The sequence below is a fragment of the Capsicum annuum genome, chromosome 1, assembly GCF_002878395.1.
Source record: "Capsicum annuum cultivar UCD-10X-F1 chromosome 1, UCD10Xv1.1, whole genome shotgun sequence".
Taxonomy (NCBI): domain Eukaryota; kingdom Viridiplantae; phylum Streptophyta; class Magnoliopsida; order Solanales; family Solanaceae; genus Capsicum; species Capsicum annuum.
The window spans coordinates 174,032,580-174,050,553 of NC_061111.1; the positions used below are offsets into that span (position 1 = coordinate 174,032,580).

General features: G+C 33.9%; 1 long non-coding RNA gene across 1 annotated transcript; it reads left to right on the forward strand.

The window, feature by feature from the left end:
• The first annotated feature begins 17,025 nt into the window (after nt 1–17,025).
• Nucleotides 17,026–17,737, forward strand: LOC107857020. Its single transcript, XR_001670769.2, has 3 exons — nt 17,026–17,191; nt 17,264–17,348; nt 17,426–17,737. It is a non-coding gene; the product is annotated as an uncharacterized LOC107857020 (long non-coding RNA).
• Nucleotides 17,738–17,974: the final 237 nt, after the last annotated feature.

Sequence of the window (17,974 nt, forward strand, 5' to 3'; positions counted from 1 at the left end):
CTCTTTATTTAAAGATGGTAAATTGGAATAACATCATTAATATCTTCTTGATTATCGAAAATATCAATTATTTATAAACAAAATGAAAAATCTAAAACACCATTTATTTAGAACTGGGGAGTATCAATGGAATAAGAATCATAGCAATAGTAACAATAATAATATGTCACGATCCAAAACTCAAGTCGTGATAGCATATATCTCAACTCTCGTGAACCACAAGGCAAATACGTGAAAGATATAATAGCTATGAGTATCAACTGTATCAAATAAAAACAACTCACGAGGAAGTACATAAGTCAAAAACCCAAAATATGAAAATCGCAAGGTACAAACCTCTAAGAAAAGCAAGATACAACTGAGAGTTTAAAATATCTCTAAATGAGGACCACATGAATAAGACAGAAGAGATCTAGTAGGCAGTAGGATCAATTAGCCTTTACCTATGAATCTCAGAGATAACTCGACACAAACTCTTACTCAACGCTCAGGAATAATCGCCTTAGTACCTGTAGGTAAAGTGCAAAAATAAATAAGGGTGAGTACTAATTCACATGTACTCAACAACTTCATCAATCATCTTTAATTCAAAGGGATGGTGAGAACCACCTAATTTACCATTATCTAACACATTTTATATAAACCTACCAAATAACGAAAGTCATACCTAGTCTAATAAATCATGAAGACTCAATCCAAGGATAAAAGTAACATGTTCATAGTCAATCAATCACTCATCACACCAAAACAATAAAATCAAATGGATATGATGAGTATGATGCATGTCATACAAATAAATAGGGATGTTGAATATGATGCATGTCTGTCCTATCTGTGTACTTGTTGTCCTGTATAGCTAGTTTGGACTCATGTGGGACTCAAAGATTATATACACCCTTCGACTCGGCTTACTTTCCATTGGATTAATAATTATATAACTGATCAATTTCAATCGATCCACACGGCCTTAAAGTTATTCTAAAAATTCTGATACCTCAAATAAATCATAACTTCTGGATCCGTTCGAAGGCTCTCGAAGAAAAACTAATGATAGCCTGATATAATGTCCGTTAGGGGGAGGGGGTGGGGGAGGGGGAGGGGGAGGGAATATGGAATAAAATAAAATGTATCAATATTTGTCAAAATATCAAGAATATCATAAAAAAGCTTTTCACTCCACAAATTATCCACATCATTATCTGGTCATATTTTTAATGCCTTCATTATGCTAAACACTATCTTTAACTCAATTATCAACCAAATATACCACGTAATCTAAAAATTTTAGAAACTTAATTCAAATAGTCAATTTATTGATTTTAACCCTTTTATGTTACAGTAATATCCATATAAATGCTCTTCATTTCTTCTATATAGGACCCTACATTTTCATTAATCTCAATACAAATAATTAACACACAAACGTACACTTCGAAAAAGAATAAAAAAAAAAGTCTCAACCTGCTATAAAGAAAGTGCAAAAAGTCAAATCAATAGTTTTACCCTTCTGCAGAGCTTCCAAACAAGCCATTTGATCAAATATATATTCTACATAAGAAAATAAACTATTGACACCCATATTGCTCTATTAAATTTTGGGTCTAAAAAATCAACTCAAAAGTCAACCCTGAGCCTATAAGGGTAAAACAGAGATTTTTTTGAAAATTACGTTATCATAAATAAAAAGTCAAATATGAATTTTCATTGAACATGAAGCTAAAATCGACCTTCAAATCATCAAAATATCATTCCTTAACTTTAGCCCCAAATCCTCAAATTTTCTAATTTAAAAATCAAAATTTTAAGGTGAAATCATAAATAAATTATTGGGGAATGTGTAAAATAGTATAAGAATCATACCCAAAGAAGAATTCTTAAAAATTACTAGTTGAATCTCCCAAAATGAGTTCTCAATCTCCAAAAATCAACATTTGAAAAATAATGTAAGTTTAACAAAACCCATTATTTACCCTATGACGTTCTCTGTACTTGCAGAGATATGATCGGAAGAGCGACATAGCAGATACGGTCAAAACTTTCACAAAGACAGAAGTTACTTAAGTGAGTGGACCTCATCGAAATGGAACTATCCTTCTAACTGTAGAGGTCCAAAAGTAACAAAGGTCCACAGGCGCGACCCCGCTACTGTGGATAACTCAATATAGGAGCGGACCATCCCCACATGGCTCGGCTCCACAATAGTGATGCCCTAATCGGAGGAGTGGTTTCGCTGGTGTGGTCAAGGCCCACGGGTACTATTGTAGTAGATACCAACAATTATCATCCATCCAAACCAAATGTCAAACTCGGACTCGACCCTAAAAACTCATGCAAAACTTTGTGAACACAGATAAAATATGATACTATATTAAAAATGACATTCTAGACTCAATGAAATCGTCAAATCATCAATAAGAGATCGTCTGGATCAAATATTAACTAGAGTCAACCAGTTCTCTTAACTTTTAATTTTCCAACCGATTACTCAAAATCCATCCAAATATCTTATGACCTGAACCAAAGATCCTACTAACCAAAAAATTATTTACGAAGTTAACTGAAATGTTGAAATTCACATTTAATCTCATTATTATCTAATATTGACTTTTCTACTATGCTAACTTTCAAACCTTTCAAAATGAACAACTTCTGTAATTTTTATTTAGCCACCTAGGGAATTGTGCTCACGACACCTACTACTACAAATATCATAACGCAACTATGTGGAGAGAAAAATGATCAAAATGTACGTCACCGTCTAATTAATTTTAGAGGAAATTATTAATTGTAAGTTTAATCAAGATAGTGACTTAATTATATTTCAGAATTATCAGCCCGCCATCGTCCGAACAATCAGCAATAGAACTTTCATCCTAAAAGATGTTAGTACTCCATTTGTTCCTGATATGTGGTGTTTTTAGCTTAGGTAAATCCTAAAGAAACTACTCATTTCTAGAAATAAAGAGTGTTTTTATTAGTTTATTTTATTAATTAACTTGAAAAAGATATACTATCCTTTTAATAGTTTTTGGCTACGTAAAACTCTCTTTTTTTAAAGAAGATAAAATTAAAATAACATTATTAGTATCTTTTTGATTATCTAGATATCAATTATTTATAAACAAAATAAAAAAACTAAAACTCCACCTATTTAGAACTGGGGAGTATCAATGGAATAAGATATACGAAAACTTTATATTATTGCCATAAGATCACAAGTAAATCAATATACAATGATAAGTACTATAGAAGAATGGTTGAAACACTAACCTTTATCCATAACAATAACTTTTGAAGAGGACAAGATCTTCTAAACCTTGAAGATCACTCTTTTTGGTCTTCTTTATCTGAGATGGAGAGAAAAAAAAAAGAAGCGTTGTCTTCTGATTGAGAACCATGCCAATTTAAGGCTTTGAAGTGCCTTTTCAATAAATGTGCCTTTGCAGGAAAGGTGTCTTTGCAGAAAAGACGTCTTTCAGGAAAGGTAACTTTTCTATAAGTTTTCATTACAACAGAAAAAGGGCCAATGAATTTTAGCTTATCTAAAATAAACTCTATACTAATAGATATTTCCTTTTATCTCCAAAAACTTTAATATACTATATTAGACCATAAATTGGGCTTCTTTATAGATAGCATATCTATGTACAATATATAAATATGTGAGTCTATAAAATAGAATTACTAATAATCTCTCACTTGGACCACATATATTTCTGAATAATTATATATAGATGAGCTTTAGTGCGCACAAATTTGCTATAATAATTTAAATATCTCAAAAATAATCTGATCTATCGATACTACCAATATAGGATCAAAACAGATTTCGTAACATATATTCGAAACTAAATCCATCAATGACCATAAATGTCAGCAATACTAATGATATAGATCAAATGCAAAAATTACATGTTAAATGATCTAAGTCATCCCTATTTTCAAATGGTCCTACCTTATGACTTTAATAGCCTGATCACTTTCTTATAACTTATGCAAAACTGCAATAGAAAGTTAATGTCTTTATTTTAGAGTTATCAATAAACATATAAAAATCATAGATTTCATAAAACTTTAGTCTGTACAGAAAATAAACTTTAACATATAAATTGCATAAATAAAATAACAAACTCCCACTAAATTAGCTCATCATCAAACTTGACAACACCCATAGTGAGCCACGTTCCCATGAAATACTTTAGGTGGCAAACCCTTTGTGAGTGAACTTGCAATCATCAAGTTTGTACTAATATGCTTAATTGACATAAAACAACTCTGAACCCTTTCTTTCACAACCAAGAACTTAGTGTCTATATGCTTAGAGTTTGATGAACTTTTATTGTTCTTCCAATATAACTCAACAGACTTATTATCACAATGAATTTCAATGGCCTTTCTATGCCACCATCTATTTGTATTCTAGTGACAAAATTTCTTAGTCATATTTCCTGATTTAATGCTCCATAGCAGGCGACAAATTTGACTTTTATTGTAGAAGAAGTTATTGAGAAACAACTCCTCCAAACATCATGAAAATATAACCTGATGTAAATCTCCTACTATCAAGACATCCGGTAAAATCAGAATATCCTGCAATTTCCAAATGATCCGACCTGCGATAAGTAAATATGTAATCTTTAGTTCTATCAAGATACTTCATAATCCATTTTACAACTTTCCCATGAGATCCCATAAAATTTTAAAAATTTTATTTTTGACCATCCCACATTTATGATGTCAATTTTTAACTTGAATTATATTTAGGGATGTTAAAATGGTGTTTTGGAAAAGTTTTAAAATTTTCAAAAGAGGTTTGGGGTCATTTTGAACTCTGAAGCAGTGAGCCACCATGATATTGGTGTGCCACGGAGGTTAGCCTCCACGATAAGGGCATGGCACGGAGGCTACCCTCTGCAATAGCAGCATGCCACACTGCTATTTTAGTTTCATCCAATTTTTATTTTTTTCACTTGAGGTGTGAACTTTTAGTTTTTTATCCTTGTATGACTTATAAACATAAAATAACCTCTTTTTCTTCAGTTTTCAAAGATCAAAATCATTTCTTTTCCTCTTTAACACTTAAACCAAGAAACTCTAAGGGTTTTGCAAGGGATTCACCATTCAATCTCTGAACTCCAAATTATTTTTGATTTCTTATGTATTTCAGGCATGTGTCTCACTCTCCAACTTTAATTTTACATGGTGGAATTTATTTACTCATTATTAATGTGGTTTGAATTGATGGGTTTGAAATTGGGTTGAGGAATTTTGATTAGTATCACTTGAATTACTTTTTTCATATTTTAAATTATTGATTTATGCTTTAATTTATGGTTTTTGGACTGAATGGGTACATTGTTATGGAAATTGGAATGGGAGCATGAGTTTTCCCAAATTAATGGCATTTTGTCTTGGTAATGATATTAATCCCAAATCACTTTGTAAATTTGATTTTTGAGCATGGATAATTTCATAATTCAACTTTTTATGAACCCATTTCATTGGATTAGTGAATAATTGGTTAAAAAGTATTTGAAAGGCCCATAATGGCCATGATTTGAATTCTAAATAGAGCTTGGGAGTCTAATAATTACGTGGATTGATTTGGTATGATTATATGAGCTTGAATTCATTATTGGTATGACAATACCAAGTAGTAAATGCCTTAATATAAGACTCCTAGGTTGATGATTGGGTTTATATGCAAACTATTTTAATTTAGACTCCTAGGTTGCTCACCGTGAAGGTGTAGGCCAGAGGGGACTAACACTGGAACCATATTTACCAGCGTGGGGGTCTATATGGTCGTGTGCTTAGTTTACATATTATATTTTTAGGATTTCTAGAGCCTTGGTGTCTTTATCCCTTTTTTCTAATTCCTCGATTCGTGCAGCTAACATGTACTGGGGCTCTTTCAGCAGAGGGAGCTGAACCCATATAGTTCGTGGGTGCCTTTAGGATAGAGCGAGCTACATATTTTAGGTTCATGGTTTAAAATTTCATGTTCATGACTCTTGTCCCTATCTCAACATTCTCTATATGTATATATAATTGTTGTGTATATGGTATTGACTAGTTTATGAAATTAGCATTATTTTATCATTTTTCCTGAATTATATGCCAGTGCTTATCCCATTGACCATCCCAGGATGCTGCATCATTTCATAATGTAGTTTTCGAGGGATTTTTGTTGCTCATGTGCAATATTAGGTGGTTTAGTATATCTGTTGAGTGGTTGTGAAGTGGTGAGCCTCCATCTTTCGAAAGGATCAATTATGTCATCTATTTTCTTTATGTCAGTATTTTTCTAGGATTTTTTTTGGTCATGGTAGGGAGCATGTCACAACCTATTTGGCATTTTTAGTTTTAGAGGTTTTTGTGGACAAACGTGGGTTGGATGCTGGATTTGATTCATAGATTTTACATTTGATTATCTATCCCTCTTATTACTACTTGGCTGGATTTTGTTGTATTCTTTTATTATGTTCTAGATATTAGGCTAAGGGGGTGGTCTCCGACTCATAGTGGACTTGAGATACCTGTCACGACTAGGCCCTGGTTTGGGTTGTGACAAGCTTAGTATCATAGCCTGGTTCAGGGTCTCTGGGTGTCCACAAGCTATATTGAGTAGAGTCCCTTTTATGGGTCATGCCACACTAATAAGGTGGAGGCTATAAGGTATTTAGAAATATTTTCCTTTCTTGTGTTCTATTTTGGGCTATAGAGTCTAGTGCTATAAAGATTCTCTAACTCCTAGTTTACTCGCATTTTAGATCATGTCTCCCCAAAGATCTGACAATCGTAGAAACTCTATTGGAAACTCTATCCCGTCTGAGAAGAATGTGAAGGAAACTCGCCCCGTTTATGAAGTGCAGACCCGGTCTAGGGTCTCTGCTCCTGACTATGCTACCCCATGTAGAGTTCCATTGGTCCCTACTAGTCCTCTTCAAACTTTTCAGGCTGATGATACTTATGATCAGTTATCTCAGGGAGATATCTCTAATATGGAGTTCTGTCAGTCTATTCATATGCTTGCTAAACTGGTTGCATCACAGTCTCATCAATCTCATCATGTTGGTCCTACTGTTAGTTCAACTGAGGCTTGGGTTGGCCAGTTTATAAGGTTAAAACCCCCAACCTTTATAGGCTTTAAGGCTGAAGAGGATTATCAGGGGTTTATTGATAAGATGAAGAAGGGTTTTAGGGTGATGCATGCTACTGATTCTGAAGGTGTAGGGTTTGTTTCATATTAATTTAAAAATATATCTTACTAGTGGTATGAGGAATAAGAATCAATGAGGGGTGATGATGTTGAACCGTTAGTGTGGGATAAAATTTTAGGTGCCTTTTTTTATTACTTCTTTCTTCAAGAGTTGAGAGAGGTTAAGGAGGAAGAGTTTGGAAACTTAAAGCAGGGTAAGATGAGTGTTAAGGAGTATATACTAAAATTCCAGCAGTTGTCCTGTTATACTTCAAAGTTAGTATCTAATATGAGGTCCAAAATGAGAAAGCTTGTTTTTACTTTATCCTGTGATTTGGTATTGGAGTGTAAGGCTTCAATGTTGAATAATAATATAGACATCTTTGGGCTGGTGGTTTATATACAATAGGAGAATGAGAAAAAAAAGTAGGTGGAGATTGGAGAGAGGAAGAACAAAAATTTCAGATACTCAAAGCAGGGTACAGGTAATAAAAAATAAGAGAGGTGGTAGGCAGTGGACCAAGAAGAAGAATTAAGGAAATTCATATTAGATAGCTAGTGCTCTTTATCCAAAGCCTTCAGGTGATTGTCATTTTTATACTAGCACTAGTCCTAAGGCACAAGTTGCCCAGTCTTAGGCTAGTAGAGCTCAGTCAGCCCCACCTTATGCTCCTTGTCGATTTTGTGGACAGCTTCACTGTGGTCATTATAAGGAAGAGAGAAACTTGTGTTTTAATTATGGTCAGCCTGGTCATCTTCAGAGGAATTTTCCCCTAGCTAAGGTTGCCACTGGAGCTAATAATATTCCAATTGTCACTTCTTCAGCTCCAGCACCTTAGGGAACCCCTTTAGGTATCGACACTAGTTAAAATCGTCTCTATTCATTTGCTACAAGAGTCTGAGACATCTCTAAATATTATTACTGGTATGTTACAGCTCTTCTCGCATGATATTTATTGTTTGCTTGATCCAAGTTTTACCCTATCTTATGTGACCCCTTATGTGCTGTACACTTTGGTTGTGATCCTGAAAATATTTCTAACCCTTTTTCTATCTCTACTCTGGTGGTAGTCTATTGTGTCTAGGAAAATGTATAGGGATTGTGTGGTGTCTATCTTTCATGGGAAGACACTGGTGGATTTTTAGTAGAGCTAGATATGGTAGATTTTGATGTTATCTTGGGGATGGATTGGCTGCATTCATGCTATGTTTCTTGGATTGTAGGACCCCAAATGTCAGTTTTATTTTTCCTAATAAACTGGTGATCGAATGGGAGAGAAGATCCTTAGTACCTAAAGGGATGTTTATTTCCTATCATAGAGCTTAGAAGTTGATTTCCAAAAGGGTATCTGTACGATCTAGTTTGGGTGAAGGATTCTAACTTTATGGGTCCCTGTTTCCAATTTGTCCCTACGTTTAATGAATTTCCTAACATCTTTTCTGATGATCTTCTTGGAATTTCTCTCAATAGGGAAATAGATTTTGGGATTAATCTTCCACCGAATACCCATCCAATTTCTATTCCTCTTTATAAAATAGCTTTAATTGAATTAAAGGAACTAAAGGAGCAGTTAAAAGATCTTTTTGATAAAGGTTTCATCCATCCTAGTGTTTCATCGTGGGGTGCTCTCATATTTTTTGTGTGAAAGAAAGATGGGTCACTTTGGATATGTATAGACTATCGTTAGTTGAATAAGGTTACGGTGAAGAATAAGTATCCTCTTCCTAGGATTGATGACCTATTCTATCAACTTCAGGGTGCTATGTGTTTCTCTAAGATCGATCTTCGTTTGGGTTACCATTAGCTGAAAATTAAGGAGAATGATATCCCCAAGACTACTTTCCAGACCCGATATAGTCATTATGAGTTTTTGGTTATGTTATTTGGGTTGAATAATGCTCTGGCTGCTTTCATGGATCATATGAATCAGGTGTTCAGACAGTTTATGGACTTATTTGTGATAGTTTTCATTGATGCCATCTTAGTGTACTCTAAGAGTGAGGAGGATCATGCCAATTATCTCTAAATTGTGTTACAGACTCTTACGGACCTGAAATTATATGCAAAATTCTCTATGTGTGAGTTTTGGTTAAGTGTTGTGACCTTTCTTGGGCATGTTGTTTCTGGTGAGGGGATCAAGGTGGATCTACTAAAAGTTGAGGCATTTAAGAAATGGCCTAGACCCTCGACTCCAACCGATGTTAAGAACTTCTTGTGCTTGGCTGGGTATCATAGGAGGTTTGTAGAGAGTTTTTCTTTTATTGCTGCTCCATTGACAAAATTAACTCGAAAAAATATCAAGTTTTTGTGGTTAGATTCTTGTGAAGTTAGTTTTGAGAAGTTGAAGGATAAGTTTGACTTCTGCGGCTATTTTGACCTACCCAAGGGTACTAAAGGATTTGTTTTATATTGTAATGTGTCCTGTGTGGGTCTGGGTTGTATTTTAATGCAGTATTATAAGATGGTAGCTTATGCTTCCAGACAACTTAAGGTTCATGAGAGAAATTACTCGACTCATGATATAGAGTTAGCGGCGATGGTTTTTGCTTTAAAGATTTGGCGCCATTATCTGTATGGGGTTCATTTGGATAACTATTCAGACCATGAGAGCTTGCAGTATGTATTCACTCAACAGGAATTAAATATCAGATAGGGGCAGTGACTTGAATTGCTCTAGGATTACGACATAAGCCTTCACTACCATTTAGGTAAAGCCAATGTTATTTCTGATGGTTTTAACAGGCTGTCTATGGGGAGCTTATCTCATGTTGATAAGGAGAAAAAAGGACTGGTGAAGGATATTCATTGGTTGGTTAATTTAGGAGTTCGTCTCTTGGACTCTAAGGATTGGAAGAGGGGGTGATTGTTCAAAAAATGGTTAAATTATTTCGTGGTGCTGAGGTAAAGGAGAAACATGCTTTGGATCCCATACTTATGCAGATTAAGGATGATGTAGATCAGTAAAAGGTTATAACTTTTGAGATTGGGGGAGATGGCATATTGAGTATCAAGGAAGGTTGTGTGTTCATGATGTTATGGGCTGCGGGAAAGAATTTTAACTAAGGCTCATGAGTCTAGATATATAGTTCATCCAGGTTCAACTAAGATGTATTATGACTTGAAGGAAATCTACTGGTGGAACAATATGAAAAGAGATATGGCAAACTTTTTGGCTAAGTGCATGGTTTGTCAGCAAGTTCAGCTAGAACATTTGAGAATTGGTGGCATATCTTAAGAGATAGAGTTGCCCATGTGGAAGTGGGAGATGATTAATATGGATTATTTATGGGTCTTCTGCGGTCTCGCAATTAGTATGATTTTATTTGGGTTATTATGGATATATTAACTAAGTCTGCTCACTTCTTGCTTGTGAGGACTAACTACTTACGAGATAATTATGCTAAGTTATTCATTCAGGAGATAGTCAAGTTTCATGGAGCGCCGGTGTCAATCATTTCAGATCAAGGTACACAGTTTTCTTCTCTCTTTTGGCATTTGTTTCAGAAAGGTTTGGGTACTCAAGTGAACCTTAGCATTGCTTTCCACCCTTAAACCAATGGACAAGCGAAACAAACTATTCAAAATTTGGAGGATATGCCAAGGGGCCGTGTGGTTGATTGTAAAGGTATTTGGGTTGATCATTTACTATGATTGATTTTGGTTACAATAATACTTACCATTCTAGCATTCAAATGGCTCCTTTCAAGGCTCTTTATGGTAGAAAGTATAGGTCCCCTAGTGGGTGGTTTGAGGTAGATGAGACTAGGTTGTTTGGTCTTAACTTGGTTTACGAAGCCACGAAAAAGATGAAAGTGATTAGAGAAAGATTTAAGACTGCTCAAAGTTACCAAAAGTCTAATGCAGATGTGAGGCAAAATGAGTTAGAGTTTGAAGTGAGAGATTGGGTATTCTTAAAGGTTTCTCCTACGAAGGGAGTCATGATGTTTAGGAAGAAGGGGAATCTCAATCCCTATTACATTAGTCCGTACCAAATTGTTGGGAGAGTTAGGAGTGTCACTTATGAGTTAGAGTTACTAGCAAGTTTGGCTTCTATTCATGTTGTTTTCCATGTGTCTATGTTGAAAAAGTGTGTGGGTGACTTTTTCTTTATCTTGTCAATTAAGGTTTTTGATGTTATGGATTTTTGGTCTTATGAGGAGGTACCGACTGAGCATTGGATAGGCAAATTCATAGATTTAGGATAAAAGCTGTAGCTTCGGTGAAGGTTCTTTAGAGAAACCAAAAGGTGGAAAGAGCTACATGGGAAGCTGAGGATGATATCAGAACAAAGTACCCATTCTTGTTCCCCATGTTGGATGAAAGTGCTTGAGGTATGAGTTTCGTTCCCTTTAGAATTTGTTGTTTGGTTGTGATGTATTCTTACTGTTATCGTACTAAAAATTACCTAACTCTTCATTGGGGGCGAATGATCCTAAAGGAGGGATAATGTAATACCCCACAAAATTTCAATGATTTTATTTTTGATCCTCCTACATTTATAATGTCAATTTTTGAATTGAATTATGTTTAGGGATGTTAAAAGAGTGTTTTGGAAAGTTTTAGAATCTTTGGAAGGGGTTTGGGGTCATTTTGGAACTCCGAGGTAGTGAGCCTCCGCGATAAGGACGTCGCACGGAGGCTACCCTCCTCGATAGCGACATGCCACGCTACTATTTTAATTTCCTCCAATTTTTATTTTTTCTACTTGGGGTGAGGGGATTTTATTTTTTTACCCTTTGTATGACTTAGAAACATAAAATAACCCTTTTTTCCTCAGTTTTCAAAGATCAAATCATTCTTCTTCCTCTTTAAAACTTAAACCAAGAAACTCCAAGGGTTTTACAAGGGATTCACCATTCAAGCTCTAAACTCCAAATTGTTTTCAATTTCTTGTGTATTTTATGGATTTATCTCATTCCCCAACTTTAATTTTACATGGTGACATTTATTTACTCATTGTCCATGTGGTTTGAATTGATGGGTTTGAAATTAGGTTGAGGGTTTTTAATTGGTATCACATGAATTACTTTTCCCATGTGTTAAATTGATGATTTAAGCTTTGATTTGTAGTTTTTTTTATTAAATGGGTGCATTGTTATGGGAATTGGAATGGGGATCACGGGTTTCACCTAATTGATGACATTTTGGTTTTGTAATTGTATTAACCCCAACAGACTTTGTAAATTTAGTTTTTGAACATGGATAATTGCATAATTCAACTTGTTTATGAACTCATTGCATTGCATTAATGAATAATTGATTAAATGGATTTGAAAGGCCCTTGGTGGTCATGGTATGGATTTTAAATTAAACTTAGGAGATGAATGGTTACGTGAATTGGTTTGGCATGATTATATGAGCTTGCAAGCATAATTGGTATGACAATACCAAGTGATAAATGCCTTAATATAAGACTCATGGGTTGATGATTGGGTTTATGTGCAAACTATTTTAATTTAGGCTTAAAGGGAATTTGTAGCTCATCGTGAAGGTGTAGTCCCGGGTGGACTAACATTGGAAACCACATTTGTCGGCGTGAGGGTCTTTATGACCATGTGCTTGGTTCACACATTATATTTTTGGGATGGATAGAGAGTTGGTGTCTTTATCCCTTTCTTTGGATTTCTCAGCTCGTGCAACTAACACATACTGGGGCCTTTTTATTAGGGAGAGCTGCACCCATATTGCCCATGTGTGTCTTTAGAATTAAGTGAGATGCATAGTTCAGGTTAATGGTTTAAACTATCACGTTCATGACCCTTGTCCCTATCCTTGCATCTTATATATGTATATATAATTATTGTGCATATAGTTTTGACTAGTTAATGGCATTGGAATTATTTTATCACTTTTTTTGAGTTATATGTCAGTGCCTATCTCACTGATCATCCCAGGATGCTGCATCATTTCATGATGTAGGATCCGAGAGATTTTTTGTTACTTCTATGCAGCGTTTGGTGGTTCGGTACATCTGTTGAGTGTCATGGTCGGGTGCATGTCCCGACCTATTCGACATTTCTGGTTTTAGAGGCTTTTGTGGACAAGTGTGGGTTGGATGTTAGTTTTGATTCATAGAGTTTACATTTGATTATCTATCACTCTTATTACTATTTGGTTGGCTTCTGCTGTATTATCTTATAGTGTTCTAGATGTTATGCTAAGGGGGTGGTCTCCGACTCAAGTTGGGCTTGAGATACCCGTCGCGACTAAACCCTGGTTTGGGTCACGACATTTCCAATGATCTATTTCCAGATTACTTAAATATCTCCCAAATATTTTCACTATGTATGCAATATGTGGATGCGTACAAACTTATAAATACATGACACTTTACACTGCTGATGCATATGGAATTTTATCTTTCTCTTTCTTCTTTATGTCCAAATTCGGATGTTGGCACATACTAAACTTATCACCTTTTGCCATGGGTGTATCTCCTGTGCACAATTTTATATTCCAAATATAGTTAGAGCCTTATCAATATAAGTCTTTTACGACAGTCCAATAATGTTTCTACTATGATCTATATGGATCTCTATACTTAGAATAAAGGACGTCTCACCATAATCTTTCATTTTAAATTTACTGGATAGAAATATTTTTGTTTCATGCAATAAACCTAAATCACTGCTTGCCAACAGAATGTCATCTACATATAGCACAAGGATAAAAAAAATTTCTCCAACTAATATTGAGATATACATACTAATCAATAGTGTTTTCCTTAAAAATAAAAGAGGTTATCACCTGATCAAACTTCTGGTATCACTGAAGGAGTGTTTGTTTTAAACTATATATGAACTTCTTAAGTTTACATATAAGGTGCTTTGAATCTTGAGACTTCAAGGTTTTTAGTTGCACCATGTATATCATTTCTTCATTGTATCCATTGAAAAATCCACTCTTTATGTTCATTTTGGTATAACTCTAAGTCATAATGAGCTATAAGTGCCATAATGATTCTAAAGGAGTCTTTCGATGAAACTAGTAAAGGTCCCTTCAAAATTTAGATCTTCCTTTGAGTGAATCCCTTAGAAACTAGGTGTCTTTTATATCTTTTGATGTTATCTTTCAAATCATGTTTGACTTTAAAAATCCATTTATAACCCATTGGTTTCGATCCTTATGGTGACTCGAGAAGATCCCAAACACCATTATCTTTTATTAAATTCAACTCATCTTTCATGTCTTTAATCCATTTAGCTGAGTTTTGACATGATTTTTCTTGACTAACAATTATAGGATCATCTTCAAATTCCATGTCAAAATCATGCTCTCGGAGATAAACAACATAATCATCAAAAATTTCATTTCTCCTTTCTCTGCTAGATATTTTTTAAGCACTACAACTTGAGGTTGTTGAACATGAGGTAATATCGTTGTGTTTTCTCCACAATCCTGATTTACAGGTTGAAACACATTTGATAAAGTAATCTGATTATTTTCACTAGAATCGATATTATCAAATTTCTCTTCAAACATTATTTGTTTGTATTGATTTCTCCCACTATAATAAACATCCTCAATAAATTTGGCATTTTCTATTTAAAAAAAAGATCTGTTTGGGAAATCGTAAGACTTAAAACCTCTTGATCTTTCTGAGTAACTTACAAAGTAGCAACTAACAGTGCTTGAATCCAACTTTTTTTCATTAGACTTGTAATACCTTTCTTCGACTGGAAATCTCTAGATATCCACGTGCCTAATACTAGGTTTCTTATCAATTCACAACTCGTATAGGGTTTTAGCTATCACTTTTCTAGGAACTCTGTTTAGTATATAAACTATAGTCTTTAATGCTTCTCCCCAAAGATATTCAGGTAAAGAAGAATGACTAATTATATACCTTAACATATCCTAAAGAGTTCGATTTCATCTCTAAGCTACACCATTTTGACTTAGAGTCCCTGACATAGTGTATTGAGGTACAATACCACATTCTATCAAATACTTTACAAAAGGTCCTGTACGTTGTTCACTTGATCCATCATATCAGTCATAGTGTTCTCCTTCAACGTCAGATTTGACAACCTAAATTTTCTTTTGTAATTAAGTTTCAACTTCAACCATGAAAATTTTAAAAACATCCAAAGATTGTGACTTCTCATAGATTAAATAGAGATATTCGTAATGGGAGCCGTCATCTAGAAAGTTAATAAAATATTATTAACCATTCCATGAAGCCGTAGGGAACAGATCGCAAATATCTATATGTATCAACTCTAAAGGTTCTTTACTCCTATAAGAACCTCTTTTTCTTATATTCGTTTGTTTTTTACGTAATACATGCTATACAAATTTCAAAATCTGATAAATCAAGAGAATCAAGAATTTCTTCTGACACAACCCTTTGAATTCTTTGTTTAGAAATATGACCCGATTTCTTGTGCCATAATATTAATGAATTCTTATTTGTTAATCTGTGTTTAGTACCAAAATTACTTGAATACTGGTTTTCATTTTTGCATGAGGTTTGTCTGTTCAATTAGTATAACTTATTAATCAAAGAACCAGTTCCAACAATGTTAAAATTTTGAGAAATACTACTAATTCCATTTCCAGTAGAACAATTTTATCTGGATATGTCCAAACAAGAAATAGAAATTAAATTTCGTCTAAATGATGGTACAATTAATGTTTTCTCTAACTCAAATAAAAATCAGTATCTAATGGAATTCTAAAGAAACCAATAGCCTCCACAACTGCTTTTTTGTCAATGCCAAACTACATATATCTTCGACTCCTTAGGCAATCCTGCATATCAATTAACTTGATACTAGTCACTAGGTACCATATCCAATTAACTTCTAAATAAACAATGTTAAGAAACTTGCCTTTCTTATCACGCCAAGCAATGTACTCGGAACATTCTTTCTTTTTATGACCACATTTGTTATAAAGGAAGCAGAATGATGTCTTTTTTTATTGAATTTCATTTAGTCTTGATTTTTTTCTCTTTCTTGCAACGGTTTAGCCCTAGAAGTAGATGCCAAAAACACTTTCAAACTGCTTATGTTTAATTCTATCCTCTTCGTGCACATATTGAGCTATAAGCTCATCCAAAGTCCAGTTCTTAAAGTTTATGTCATTAGGCCCAAAAATATTGTTCATATTGGAAGATATAGAAGACACCATAAGATAAATAAATAATGCTCACAGTTAACCATCAAATAAATCATGTATATGTGAAAATAATAAAACTAAATAAAAAACTTGAAGGAAAAGAATATTATATTATATTTAGTCTTTGGACAAAAATAATAACTTGTAAGTTGTACTATAATATATAGTTCATGAATATTGATTACTAAAACGGCCTAATAATATGCCTTTTTTCGGACTGACACATTACTAACATGTATTATAGATGTATCACATATTCACAACTATTAGTACTCTGGCCAAAATAATCTCCTTTGGGATAATTATTTTACATAGATAAAAACATATTTACATGTTCAAAGAAAATAAAATCTACACAATATAGGTCACTTTGACAACATATTGATTCAATCTACTCACATGAGCAAGAAGCACAAATACAATTACAACATTTAAAAAAAATCAACTCCAAAAATTTTTATAAAAATTTTTGTTTCCTCAACTTGTTTCAATTATTGAGTTGTTCTCATTCTTATATTGCAAATAATTTGTTTCTAAATTAATTTTGGAATTTTATAAATAAAGATCATAAACACATAAATTAGTTTTTACAATTGATGGACCAACCTATCCAAAATTCAAAAATAAAACTGGCCCATCTATATTCTGCCAAAATTACCTGTCACATTCCATTGATGTTATTGCATATAAATCCACTAGTAGGGTTTTCTACATCCAATCCCTTATCCTCCGCCTCTTCATCCCTAAAACACCTGCAAAATATTGTCCCTCCCTTTTCTGAATCAATGTTTCATCAAGTATCTATCATGGATCATTAATACCTTGCCATGGAGATGCATTGTTGCTACTCATTTCAACTTTTAGAAGTACGTATCTCTTTTTTATTTGTGTTTTCTTCTTCATTTTTAGCTCATTTTTCTTTGTGCTCTTACTCCCAGCTGTGATCTATGGTGGATGGGAAGAATCTCATGTTTTTGTGTAGTATTGAGGGTTCTAGGTCCCTGAAAAGTGTTCCAGATCCAAGTAAGTTCAACACTAGCTCCATTTTCAGCTTTAGCTTCCATTATTGAATACTCTCCTTAACTCGATTTTTGTTGCAGTTACAGACGATAAGAAGATAATGGGATGCTCAGAACTGCAAGTAATTAGACTGTAATGCTCTTCTCAGGTGTAAGAATTTCCAAAATCTCACAAGACCCTCCCCTTTTGTTGCGACTCCTTTTTTATGGATGATATAGTATAGGCTAGCAAGCTTTTTCACTTTTTTTTGTTACCCGTAGGGTTGTAAATAGTTATATGTGAATTGTGAACTCTGTAACCTATAGCCTTTTCAGCCTTGTCATTCTCTTGTTGCTGTAAGTCTTATGTAAAGACATTGAAGTTTATCACTGTTAAAGATTTTTCTACCTATACCTTCTAATTGTTGAAACCTTGTAACTATGAAATCCCCCTTATCAATGGCTAGATTAGTTAAATGATCTACCAATTGATTTTCCTCTCTCATAATATATTGGTACTGAACTTGCTTATTTTTCAGTATTGTCGAAATATGTTCAACAGAATCTAGTAAATTTCATAGACATGTCCAGTTTTTGTTCAGTATTTTCTGCATAAGAAGAGAGTTAGTTTGAATTATAACCTTGTTTTGT